The 14,461-nt window shown below is 40.8% G+C and overlaps 1 long non-coding RNA gene across 1 annotated transcript; it reads left to right on the forward strand.

Moving 5' to 3' along the window:
* Nucleotides 1-443: 443 nt before the first annotated feature.
* LOC102406887 lies at nt 444-5,739 on the forward strand. The gene is made up of 2 exons (XR_006542750.2): nt 444-1,552; nt 1,722-5,739. It is a non-coding gene; the product is annotated as an uncharacterized LOC102406887 (long non-coding RNA).
* Nucleotides 5,740-14,461: the final 8,722 nt, after the last annotated feature.

Here is a 14,461-nt window from a genome sequence, read left to right on the forward strand (position 1 = left end):
GCAAACCTAGACAGCATATTTAAAAGCAGAGACATTACTTTACCGACAAAGGCATGTCTAGTCAAAGCTATGGTTTTTCCAGTAGTCATGTATGGATGTTAGAGTTAGGCCATAAAGAAGGCTGAACATTGAAGAATTGATGCTTTCAAACTATAGTGCTGGAGAAGACTCTTGAGAGTCCCTTGGACTGCAAGGAGATCAAACCAGTCAATCCTAAAGGAAACCAGTCCTGAATATTCGCTGGAAAGACTGATGCTGAAGCTGAAGCTCCAATATTTTGGCCACCTGATGTGAAGAACTGACTCCTTAGAAAAGACCCTGATGCTGGGAGAGATTGAAGGCAAGAGGAGAAGGGGATGACAGAGGATGAGTTGGTTGGATGGCATCACCAACTCGATGGACATCAGTTTGAGCAAGCTTCGGGAGATGATGAAGGACAGGGAAGCCTGGCGAGGTGCTGTCCATGGGTTGCAAAGAGTTGGACATGACCAAACAAATGAACAACAAAAAGAAACATATGGGTTTATTTCTGGACTCTCAATTCTATTCCATCAATCTATACACCTGTCCTTCTGCATAGTTTTCAGTGTAGTTCTAACTTGCATTTGTGTTTTCCTGATGACTAATAATTGCCCTAGAAGTTCTTTTTTGCCCTTTCCTGTCAATCCCTCTCCTTGCTCCTTAGAACTGACCGCTGTTTTGATTAGTTGTTGTTGTTGTTTTTTACCATACATCAGTCTTTGCTGTTCTAGAACTTTATATAAAAGGAACCACACAGTATGCACCTATTTAGTATAGGCTTCTTTCACTCAACATAATGTTTTTGAGATTCACCTTTTGGGGTGATGCATCAAGATGAGCATCAAGAGGGGGGAATGTTGGGGCCAGTGTGAGGAAAGCAGGAGAGACTCCATCTTGAAACCTGTCATCCATCTTAAAGACAGGATGTGAACTGGGCCTGAACCCTGCCCAAGAGTGAGGAAACTGTTGCTAGTGAAAACCAGGTCTCCTGGAGACTTCCCTCCCCCACAGATGACAACCGGAGATTGTAGTTGAGGTCAGGCTGCCCCTGTTAGATTAACCATGGAGATATCCCCCCTTGATGTATAATCATTGTTCCCTGCCTTTAACCTTAATTGTTTGTTCTCCTAGCTCCTACTTGTTGCAAAACTCAACCATATACAACAAAGAGGTTGCCAACATGTAATCAGTCATGTAGTGGGGAGTATAAAACTGGGCCTCTCGGAAACATCAGGGTCCTTGTTGGGAACGGCTTCCCCTGGACCCGCTGGCATAATAAACTGTACTCCACTGTCTTGAGTGTCCTTTGCAACACTCAAGTGTGTTTTGCGACTGCAGTTTCCACATTTCTGGTGCATTGGCTGGGAAGCCCTTGGCGAGACAGGCCCGTTGAGCCTCTGCCTGTAACTTGCTGGGACGAGAGCCTCTGGGAAAGGAAGGTGCCTCCCCCTCCAGATTGGCTCTTGTTTTAGTGACTCGTCCTTCCAGGTGGACTTCACAAGACTGTGGACGATGGAAGGGAAGTGCGCAGGTAGGTCTCACTGTAATAGTGGAAAAAGGGGCCTGATCAACCTCTTGGGGCTGGATGAGTCTATGGTGGCTGTGTCTTCATAGGCTCAGTGAGAAATTGTTTATTGAAATAACTGGTACTCTGTTAACCATGCCTGTACTGATTGTCAACGTATCTTTTGGTTTCCAAGGGACTGTCCCCTTTGCCGCGACACCCTCCCATTCTCTTTAAGGACTCAGGGACCTCCTGAGCATTGCTTGGGGCCAGATTGGGAACTGTGGCTTTGGACACGTGTTTGCCTACATCAGTGATGAGACCGTCTTGGATTTTGGAAGAATCAGACTTGTGCAGAGAAGAGTACGTGGAAGCCTTAATTGATTGGATCTGGTTGGCGGCTGAGAGAGCAAGAAAAGCATGAGAGGTATTACCATTGAAAGACTTAGCAGGTAAAGCTCTTTTCACCCCAGTCATAGCTGAGGTAAAGTGGCAGTTTTCTTGTTTCTCTGAGTGGAGACATTGGCAGTGGCTGGGATATAAGACCCTGGCAAAAGAGCGACGAAATAGAAGTTGAACTTGCCATAAGTGATAAAAGGAAAGTAAAAACAGGATGAGTGGTGGAGAATCTAAGCCGTCCATTTTTGAATGCATGATTAAAGACTTCAGAAAGGGCTTTGGAGGAGACTATGGCATAAAGTTAACCCCAAACAAGCTTAAAACCTTTTGTGGATAGACTGGCCATCCTTGGGGTAGGATGACCTTCAGAGGGAACCCTAAAGTTGGACAAAGTTCAGGCTGTGTACTCTGTGATAACCAGGCAGCCAGGCCACCCAGATCAGTTTCTGTACATTGACTCATGGCTGCTAATTGTGCAAAACCCACTCCCCTGGGCCTGGGTATGTTACCTTAAAAAAAAAAGAAAGCGAGATTTTGCTGGCTCAGGCAGAACCCAGGCAAGAAAAACTGAAAAAATATATATCATGATCCAGAGGAAGAGGAGCTCCCACTTCCTCCCCTACACGACAGGGACTCCCAGGCATCTGAGGTCTACAAAGAAACCTCAAGAGAGAAAGGGTTTGCAGATACCTCTTAGAAAAGTCCAGGTGGCACTGCAGACTGGCATATTCATCCTGGCCCCACTGCTCTTTACTACCAGCTGTTCTCCATATATAAGGAAAGGGGGCTATTAACTGCAACTGACAAAGAGATAAAAAATACAGATAAAATTCTGCTGCTGTTGGAAGCAGTGTGGGAACCTGCTGCAGTGACGGTAATGCACTCGTAGGGGCCACCAGTGGTTGGACACACCTCAAAAGAAAGGGAACTGTCTGGCCAACTGAGCGGCAAAACAGGCAGCTTCCTCAAACAATATAGCAACCAAACTTACGGTGACACCTGCGGTGTCTAGACTACCAACCGCCCAAGCGGCCCCAGTCTAAGACAAGGACAAAACAACACCTGGGCACGAACTGAGTGAGATTTTAGCTTCATATTTTGTCATACCATATCTAATAGCCTTGTGTGCAGATGTAAGCCTCCGATGCCTAACCTGTGCCAAGAACAACCCATCTCTCAAGGAGACTGGGCTTCTTGGAATACAATTAAAGGGGACAGCTTCATTTAAACATCTAGAAGTGGCCTTCACTGAGGTAAAGCCATGCCAAGGATACAAATATTTGCTGGTGATGGTATGTACTTTTACCGGATGGGTAGAAGCTTATCCCACCAAGACTGAAAAAGCGAAGGAAGTGGCCCGATTCTTGCTGAGAGACATTATTTCTAGGTTTGGGTTCCCTCTGAGTATAGAATCAGATAATGGGCCCGCATTTGTGGCTGAATTATTCTAACTGGTCTGCAAAGCAGTAAATATTCAATGGAAACTACATACAGCGTATAGGCCACAAAGCTCAAGAATGGTTGAGAATGAACTGGACCATCAAGGTGACTTTGGCAAAATGGGTGCAAGAAACTGGCACCCCCCCTGGATGGACGTGCAGTCATTAGTGTTAGTGAGGATCAGGATGACCCCCTGGTTGCACGGGTATTCCCCCATGAGATAATGTTCGGGAGGCCTCCCTCACTTATTTGGGAAGTAAAGTGAAATTTATTACAAAGAGAAGTGATGGAGGTATTATAGCAACTGGAACAGTTGGGGAAGGTGATCTGTGACATCACCCTTTATGTTAAAAAATAATTCCATTTTCTCTAGACACTACTGTACACCCATACTCAGCAGGATATTTACTATGGGTAAAGGATTGGAAGCAACAGATGCTGTCCTGACTCACCTGGAAAGGGCCATGCACAATTGTACTAACCACTCCCACTGCAGTTAAAGTTGCAGGTATTACTCCCTAGATTCACCATACCCAGTTCAAGACAGCAGCAGAGGAAAAGGGACCTTGGACTGCCCATCCCAAACTGGAGGAACCACTGAAGACCTGACTTGTCTTCCATCGGCGACCACAGATTGAGAATGGAGCCACTGCGAATAATTCTGCTGTTCCTGATCAGCACGATGATCCTACTGGGACTGCAAACTCAGGATAATGTGTTCCTGTCCTGGGCCCACTTGTATACAAACTTCCATAGTACTTCTAACTGTTAGGTTTGTGGGGCCATGCCTTTGTCAGTGATGGATGTACTCTCTTGGTGGGTGTCTCCCCTGTGCAGAGGGGACTTCAGCTCCCTCTGCTCATTTTTGAGACAGCAACGAGAGGTGTTTGCTTCCTCGGTAACTCACAACCTGTCACTTCTTATTTGGTGTAACCTGGACTTTAGCCAAATTGATCAAGGCCATGGGATAATATTTGAGGTAAATGCAAGCCTGACAAAAGTGACCAAAGCCTATACCTTTTACTTAAAAAATAAAAGGAATGAGAACTCAATGGCCAGTAAGAAGGGAAAATCCATCAGGTAATTTGATTAATTTTACAAGATATGGGATGAATATTTTTGGATGACCCCAGAAAAAGGCCAACCTATTGTCCCAGCCCATATCTGTTGGGAACAAAGGGAACAAGAAGTTGGATTTGGTGACCATCCCATAGATGGAAAAGGACTAAAATATGTGGGATACTTGTCTTCTGAGCAATGTGAACAAATATTAAAGGTCACTTATTGCCCAGATTTACCAGCTCGCTGGCCTGGCTCAGACTGGAAGTACAACCCTGGCATCAGATGGGTGGCCCCTAATGGCACCCAATGACTGTGTGGATCAAATTTATGGCCTTGGCTTCCAGTCAGTTGGGTCGGCTGCTGTACATTAGGATTTGCCTTTGCTCATGGAAGTATTAAGCCATCCTTCCAACAAGCCCCAGTAAATTTGCCTTATTTACATGCACAGTGGGCAAGGTCTGTGATGATTAAAATAAAAGCTGGAACTAACTTCACAAAACAGGCCCTCCTGGACAATGCAAAGGCAATCCAAGCTTTAAATGAAGAACAGATACAAATGAGAAAGGCAGTGATTCAAAATCAAATGGCTTTAGACATACTTATGGTCACCCAATGAGGGACCTGTGCTATAATTAAAATAGAATGTTGTGTATATATCTCTGATTTATCTGGCAATATATTAGCCACTTTAGACAACATGAAAAACCAGGTAAAAGCTATGTCTAATGATAATCCTCCTTTTTAGATGTTGATATTTTCTTGGATCAAAGGTGATTGGTGGGAAATCTTTTTGTAATTATTTTGTTAATCATTATATTATTAATTTTGGGGCCTTGTATTCTCCAGTGTATAACTCAATGTGTAACCTCCAGACTGACAGCCCTGCTGCAGTTACTTAGTCCCTGTGTGCCGTACTTACCCATGACTGATGCCCATCGTTAAAGATAAGATGAGCATCAAGAGGGGGAATGTTGGGGCCAGTGTCAGGAAAGCAGGAGAGACTCCATCTTGAAGCCTTTCATCCATCTTAAAGACAGGATGTGAACTGGGCCTGAACTTTGGAGACGGTAGTTGAGGTCAGGCTGCCTTGGTCAGATTAACCATAATCATTGTTCCCTTCCTTTAACCTTAATTGTTTGTTCTCCTAGCACCTACAGGTTGTAAAACTCAATCATATACAATAAAGAGGTTGCCAACATGTAACCAATCATGTAGTGGGGGGTATAAAACTGGGCCTCTCAGAAACATCAGGGTCCTTGTTGGGAACTGATTCCCCTTGGACCCACTGGCGTAATAAACTGTACCCCACTGTCTTGAGTGTCCTCCAAGGCGTGTTTTGCGACTCTGGATTCCACAACACACCCATGTTATTATTTGTGTCAGTCGTTTGTTTCTTTTAAAAGAAATTTTTATTATGAAGATTTTCTAATTTATTTCAACTTCTTTCTTTTTCATGTAATTTCTATGTGAAAAATTCTAGACTACTAGCTAAGTTTTTACATTTCTCATCCAGTAGCTGATTCCTTTAATTTTGGTACAGTTTTAAGTCTGTTCAGTTTTGAGTCTCTAACTTTTCATTTATTCCTGTTTTTTTTTTTTTTTTTTTTGTTCAATCATGCCTATTTAGTTTCCTTCTTAGAGTCCCTTGAAGGCTATACCATTTTTTCCTCCTTTCAATGTTCATATTGACATCTTTTTACTAACTTGCTTATTTAAGTATGTATTTATCCAAACATTTTATTTTTTCCAACTTAGATTTTATTTTTCCTCTTGAGCTATTCAAATACATTCTTAGTTTAGGATGCCTACTAATTTCTAGAAAATTTGCCAGTATAATTTGTGATATTTGGGGAAACCCTGTGTATGTAGAAGGAAGCCAATTCCCTCCCTGCTCTTTTTCTTTTTTCAGGTGCATTTTTGCAGATGAGTCTGGAAGCATTAGTTGCAAAGATATGCATTTGCCTCTCTGGTTACACGAAAGAAGAGAAATGTACAAAAAGGCTAAAGTGAGCTTGTGCTGTTATGAGAAAGAGCTTTCACGGTATTGGCAGATACCTTGGTCCCATTAGAAAGTCAATGGTCCCTCTCTACTCCCACTGCTGCCAATAACTAAAGCTGCTGAAGAAGAGTGAGTTCATGGTGTGGTTGCCCCACCTTTTCTACCTTTCTTTACTTTGAACTGTCAGTGTCCTCTGAGAGTTTTCTGTCCGTTCTTTTCTTTTCCCAAACAAAGACTTCCTTGGGCAGAATTGTCAAATCAACTCCCCTGTCAGCATTCCCTTTTGCTGCTTGCTCCTCTTCCTTTATTCCTCTGTGCAGGCCTCTCCCCTCTTTCTGCCCAGCCCCTCAGCCAGAGTTCAGCCAGAGAAGAAGAACCAACAGGAGATAAATTTAGAAATGTATTGCATAGAATTGGCTTACATAACTATTGTGGCTGTGAGGGGACAGTGGTAGGGTGGACCATCAGAAAGGGCAGAATGGGACACTTGGGCATCAGTTAAAACTGTTATCCACAGAGGAATTTCTTCTGCTGAGAAACCTCAGTTCTACTCTTAAACACCTTTTAACTGACTGAATCAGGCCCACCAGATTATCTAGGAGAATCTTCCTTAAAGTCAACTGATTACAGATTTAATTCACATGTACAAAATATCTTCACTGTAACACCTGAATTAGGGTTTGATTAAATAAGTGGAGACTATGTCTAGCCAGTTGACTTATAGGACTGACCAGCACACCCCATTTCTTTTAAAATTTGGCTTTTATATAGTGGCTTAGTTAGTGGTTATTAATGGAAAGAGGGAAGTGGGGAGGGGCAAAATTGTGATAGGGGATTAGAGACAGAGACTACCGTAAATAAAATAAGATATAAGGATATAGCTTAAAACATAAAATAAACTACAAGGATATATTATACAGCACAGGGAATATAGCCAATATTTTATTATGACTTTAAATTGAGTACAATCTATAAAAATTTTGAGTCATTATGTTGCACATCTGAAACTGATATAATTTTTAATCAACTATGCCTTGGGACTTCCCTGGCAATTTAGCAGTTAAGACTCTTTGCTTCCAATGCAGGGGGCATGGATTCCGTCCCTGGTCAGGGAACTAAGATCCCACATGCTATGCTGTGTGGGGGGAGGGGCCCCCTCAAAAATACCTCAATTAATTAAAAAATAGATTTCAGTTCATCACAGTGAAGAACCTCCTAACAATTATAAATCCTCAAAAACAATAGGCCATTTAGTGAAATAATGGGTTTTTCATCACCAAAAGCTATTCAAAAAGAGATTGGCTGTAATTAAAGATTTCTGTATTGAAAATGAAATACAGCAACAGTTATAGACACAGAGAACAAATGGTGGTTGCCAAAGGGGAGGGGGTGGTTGGAGGGTAGAAATAGGCAAGAAAGACAAGAGGTACAGACTTTCAGGTCAGAATAAATGAGTCACAGGATGAAATGTAGTGTGTGGAATATAGTCAATAATTATGTAATATTTTTGTATGATGACATGGTAACTAGACTTATGGTGGTGATAATTTTGAAATGTACAGGAATATAAGATCACTGTGTTGTATAACAGGAACTCTTGTAGTATTGTAGGTCAAAAATACTTCAAAAGCAAATAAATAAATAAACTCACAGGAAAAGAGATCAGATATGTGGTTACCAGAGGCGATGGTTGGGGGAACTGGATGAAGACTGTCAAAAGGTACAAACTTTCAGTTATGAGCTAAGTAAGTACCAGGATTGTAAGGTACAACACAACTGTATGTTATATATGAAAGTTGTTAAGAGAGTAAATCCTATTTATTTAATGTCGTACCTATGTGAGATGATGGTGTTTACATTTATTGTGATAACCATTTCATGATGCACATTCATGCTGTACATCTTAAACTTACACAGTGTTATGTGTCAATTATATCGCGATAAAACTGTAAGAGGAAGAAACATTGTTTAAGAGAGCCTTTGGAGGGGGAGACATTGCAAAAGCAGCCTCTATTTGTTGAGAGTGGTCCTTGGTCAGCAGTCAACAAAAAAACAGAGACTTCAGTCCTCTACCTGCAAGGAACTGAATTATATAAACACTCTGAATGATTACTTCTTCCATAAGCCTCCAGATGAGGATGCCGCTAGCTGACACTTTGATTTCAGCCTTGTGAGACCCTGAGCAGAGAGCCTAGACAAAATATGCCAGACTCCTAGCTAGCAGAAGCTGTGAAATAATACATGTGTGTTGTTTAAGTTACTAAATTCATGGTAATACATTATGCAGATAGAGCAAACTAAACCAGGCCTTGTTTCTGGATTAGTTTCTCCCTCCAAATGTTTCTCCTTTGTCAGTTGGCATGATATTAAGCTTTGTCAGTAGGAGGTGCTGGAAAGACATTGCAAGAGGAGGGTTTTTCTCCTCTCTCTCAGCTCCTGGGTACTTTTCTCACTGGCGCTCCTGAAGTCTGCACTGCTTCTGCAGGGCCCGGCTCTTGCAGTGTTTGCAGCTTCTGCACCACCTGCTACTGTGTGCCAGTAACTCACAGTACTTCCCTGTGGGCAGCTTCCTCCAGCATCTTCCAGAGTGGCCTTGCAGTTATGAGGTAGGGGCTGGTTTCCCTCAGCAAGTTCTGCTGGTGTGATACCATAGCAAACGTCTCCACCATTCAGTGAAAGAAAGAAAGTGAAAGTCAAGTCGCTCAGTTGTGTCCTCTTTGCAACTCCATGGACTGTAGCCCACAAGGCTTCTCCGTCCATGGGGTTTTCCAGGCAAGAATACTGGACTAGATTGCCATTTCCTTCTCCAGAGGATCTTCCCCACCCAGGCATTGAACCCAGGTCTCCCGCATTGCAGGCAGATGCTTTACCCTCTGAGCCACCAGGGAAGCCCACCATTCAGTGAGCCATGGCTATTCTGTTTCCACCACGATCTGGATCTTAGTTTTGGTGAGGTAGGGAAGGATGGTACTTGCTCTCTAAGCACCAGAGTTGTGACTACTTCTTATATTTGCTATCCTTTATTATTATTATTTTTTAATATTTGTTTTTGGCTGTGCTAGGTCTTTGTTGCCGCTCTTGGGCTTTCTCTAGTGATGGTGAGCAGGGGCTACTCTTCGTTGTGGTGTGCAGGCTTCTTATTACAGTGGCTTCTCTTGTGGAGCACAGGCTCTAGGGCCCAAGGGCTTCAGTAGTTATGGCATGTAGGCTCAGTAGTTGTGGCTTGCCAGCTTTAGAATGTGGGCTCAGTAGTTGTGGCACACAAGCTTAGTTGCCTCACAGCACGTGGGATCTTCCAGGACTAGGGATCAAACCCCTGTCCCCTGCATTGGCAGGTGGATTCTCAACAACTGGACCACCAGAGGAGTCCTATACTTGCTATTCTTGTGTTCTTTAGATTTCTCTTCATTTCTTATTGGCCAATCCTGCCTTACTCCTGTGTCTATTATAGTGAATAATTCTTTATATTAAGCCTTCTTCATTGACATTACTGCATGGATTTTCTCTCCTGAGTGGACCCTGACTGACAAAGCTGAAATCCTGATAGGATTCTGCAGTGGTGGGCTAGGACCAGACAGGAGAGCCAGTTGTTGCTCCAGTTGCCTCTCAAGGCAGAGAGGGACAAAGACTGGGATTTTTTCTCTACTTTCTCCTTTCAATCTCCCAGCCTCCAGTCTCTACCAGTGCCCCCAACTGGCCAAACCCATCTGGAAGTCAGTTGACACAGGGGCCAGGAACATAGGAGCCTGTGATACAGAGCAGAAAAACGAAAGGTAGGGAGTGGATCTGAGGGCCACCAGGGCTGGAAAAGTCCTTCACAATTACTGACATTAAGGAATTAGTTTTACTAGGCTAATGGTGAAATATACACAGATTTTATTTATCTCTCTAAGTAAATTAAATGAATGTATTTTTCTCCTGGGAACGCATAATTAAGACTTTTATGAAATCTTAAAAAGAAAAATGACATTTTAAAATCTTTTGAAATCTTTAGCTTTGAAATCTTTAAAAATAATGCTTTTAGGATTTACCTGGTAGCTCAGTGGTAAAGAATCTGTGTGCCAGTGCAGGAGACACAGGTTCAATCCCTGATCCTGGAATATCCCACATGCTGCAGAGCAACTAAGCCCTTGCACCACAACTATTGAGCCTGTGCTCTGAGCCCAGGAGCTGCAACCACTGAAGCCAGTGCGCTCTACAGCCCACGCTGTGCAACAGAAGCAGCCACCGCAGTGAGAAGCCCGCGCAACTGCAACTAGAGAGAAGCTCCCGCTAGCCACAATTAGAGAAAAGCCTGTGCAGCACTGAAGACCCAGCACAATCAAATCAATCAATCAATAAAATTATTTAAAAAATAATGCTTCTAAATGTGCTCTTTCATTTAGTAAATCAGGTAAGCAGTGCAGAAAAAATACTAGATGAAGATGAAAGTAAGTGAATAATTAAAGGCAGCACTTTCATAAAGTAGTTCAAAAGTCTTATAAGAAGGCCAAAGACTAGAGCAATAATTTAAAACTAAGGTGATCCACTGGAATTTTTAAATTGAAAAAGGAATTGGAGACTCTGAACTTTCTGTATTACTGACCTCATCATATTACAAGAAACTGAATTTTTATATATCATATCACCATCTGGTCTGAAGACTCTTTGGAAATTATTTATATCTAGCAACAGAAATACTTTGAAGAGAATATTTAAAGTAACAAATAAGAACTGTTTTGGAAAGCTACTGCATGTACTACTTTTAGTAATTTTGATTAAAGCATGATTAATATTATCTTAGCTAATTTGCTAAGATATTATTAATATCTTGCTATTAATATCTAGCTAATAATAATTTGCTAATTATTATTAGCTAAGATAATTTATTATTAGCAAATAAATCTATCCTAAAAAGAAAGCTGAGTTCTGGAATAAGTTATGTTGCCTATAGTCATTGAAAGTCCACTTTATGCATTATATAGAAAGAGAATATGGTTGGTGGCCACTTTGATATCTACATACTAAGATAAATGAATTTTGTGAAAACTCTAAAGTGGAAGAATTATTGCCTTTTGAATCAATATAAGCATATTAAAAGAGAATTTTAAGATGTAAAGCTCTTGGATGAATAACATTTTTACCACTAGTTTTACTAATAGTCCAAAAACACTGATGATATTTTAAGTGATTTCCACTCAATATTATGAATATTCCTTTACTCATGAATAACACATCATAATGCTAAAAAGAAGAAGAAAATAAGACACTTTGTCCTCCCCTTTCACACCAATAGAAGCAGAATACTGATAGTGGTATTGAGAGTAAGGAAAGTCTTGGGTGTTGGTAGTTCATACATGAGTGTATGTGTGTGTGTGTGTATACACACATTATCTAGATATTTTTCCATTATATTTCCCATAGTTTTTCCATTATAGTTCTATAATGGAACTATATACAGTGTATCTATATCTATATTCTTTTATCTTGGATTTTTTCCATTATCCTTTACTATCAATACCACTGTCAGTATTTTGTTTCTATTGGTGTATGCGTTGGGGGGGGGGGACGAGGTTTATCTATTTTATATATGGTATTGTGTATCTGTTAATTCCATACTCCCAATTCATCCCTGCCACCCTTTCCCTTTGGTAGCTATAAGTTTGTTTTCTATGTATCTAAATTTTATTTCTGTTCTGTACATAAGTACATTTGTTCTGCTTTTTAGATTTCACATATTAGTGATATCATATATTTGCCTTTCTCTGTCCGACTGACTTCACTTAGTATGATAATCTCTAGGCTCATCCATGTTGCTGCAGATGGCATTATTTTGTTCTTTTTTAACGGCTGAGTAATATTCCACCACATATATATGTAGGGCTTCCCTGGTGGCTCAGAGGTTAAAGCATCTGCCTGCAATGCGGGAGACCTGGGTTTGATCCCTGGGTCAGGAAGATCCCCTGGAGAAGGAAATGGCAACCCACTCCAGTATTCTTGCCTGGAGAATCCCATGGATGGAGGAGCCTGGTGGGCTACAGTCCACAGGGTCACATATATATGTATGCACCACATCTTCTTTATCCATTCCTCTGTCAATGGACATTTAGGTTGCTTCCACATTCTGACTATTTTAGATAGTGCTTCAGTGAACAATGAAGTGAAAGTATCTCTTCAAATTATGGTTTTCTCTGGATATATGCCCATGAGTGCTATTGCTGGATCATTTGGTAGCTCTATTTTTAGCCTTTTAAGGAACCTCCATACTGTTCTCCATAGTGACTGTATCAATTTCCATTTCCACCAACAGTGCAGGAGAGTTCCTTTTTTTTCCACACCCTCTTCAACATTTAAGATTTGTAGACATTTTTATGATGGCCATTCTGACTGGCTTGAGGTGGTACTTCCTTGTAGTTTTGATCCGCATTTCTCTAATAATTAGTGATGCTGAGTATCTTCACATGTACCTGTTGGCCATCTGTGTGTCTTCTTTGGAGAAATGTTTATTTAGGTCTGTTGGGCATTTTTTATTGTTTTGATTTGTTATTGTTATTGAGTCGTATGAGCTGTTTGTATGTTTTGGAAATTAAGCCCTTGTTGGTTGCATCATTGCAAATATTTTCTCCCATTTTGTGGACTGTCTTTTTGTTTTGTTTATAGTTTCCTTTGTTGTGCAATGTTGCCTCTACTAATGTTCTGTAAAACTTAATCCCTCAGTGTACAAAAGGATCTGAACTCCCCCTAATCCATGATTATCTTCTCTTGAATAAAGGACATCAAACTTGTTACTAAATTGTTTTAGTTTTGTCATTTGACATAAATGAGGTACTAATTAGAGAAATAATACTGCTTCTTCTGACAAATAATATGTACTTAGGGACTGCTGTTATTTGCAATAGTGCTTCACAGCTTACAGATCTTTTCATATGTTTTATTGAATGTTTGTTTCTCACAAGAACTATGTCCAGTAGTGGGGTCTGGTATTATTATTTCCCTGACTTATGAAAAAAAAAAAAACACCCCAGAGATGAAGTGACTTGACTAAAACCTCACAACTGATATAGTTGATATCTGTTGCTTTTGTTGGGCCAGCTTACTTTCTCATTTTGGTAATATGACTTTGGTTTTCCTTTAAGGAACTGTTCCTATGTCTTTCTGTAACCCCTAGCAGGACTGTCTAAGGGACTTTGCCTATCTCTGTCACATATGACCCACACTAGCCTATAAGATCCCACTATATCCCACTGAATGCAGAGACTGAGGTACAGGTTGGCATATGGTCCAAGTAATTTGAGGTTTTTTTAAAAAGAGAGAAATAAATGAATTCTAGGAATGAGTTGGCTTCACTTGGGAGCTGTAAGGACTATGGAAACCTAAAGCTATTGTCTAGAGAAAGCTGCTAGAGGGAAGCCAATACAGAGGAAAGCCAAGTAGAGAACCAGAAAGAGAGAGAGATAAAGAAAGAAAGAAATTCCTGATTTTATTTGAAGAAATGAATATAGCTATCTCTGAAGCTGGATTAACTCCTCATTTTTAAGTTCTTTGAGTCACTATGTTCCTTGTTTTTCTTAAGCAGGTTTGGACTTTTTCACTTGAAACCGAAAAACTCCTAATTCACCTAATAACTGTCTTAGCTATGATTGAACCATGTCTTTTGACATTAAATCCTTTGTTAATTCCACTGCTACATACTTCAGAAAGATGTTCCTATCTATAAGTGTCAAAACTGATAGGCTGTCTTTGTGGGAGATTTGAGAATCTGCCCTCTTTACATGAGGACATTCTGCCCTGGGCTCCTTTCAAGTTTTCATTTAAAAAATTCTATTAAGAGACTGAGAAGACAAACCACAGACTGCAAGGAAATATTTGCAAAAGACATATCTGATAAAGGACTGTTACCCAATGTATACAAAGAGCTAAACAACAAGAAAACAAGCAATCTGATTTAGAAATGGGCAAGAGATCAGAACAGATGTTTCACACAAGAAGATATACAAATGGAAAATAAGCATATAAAAAGATGTTCTACATCATATGTCATCTGCTAAGTCACTAAA

Source organism: Bubalus bubalis, chromosome 11 (genome assembly GCF_019923935.1).
Source record: "Bubalus bubalis isolate 160015118507 breed Murrah chromosome 11, NDDB_SH_1, whole genome shotgun sequence".
In the NCBI taxonomy this organism is placed as follows: Eukaryota; Metazoa; Chordata; class Mammalia; order Artiodactyla; family Bovidae; genus Bubalus; species Bubalus bubalis.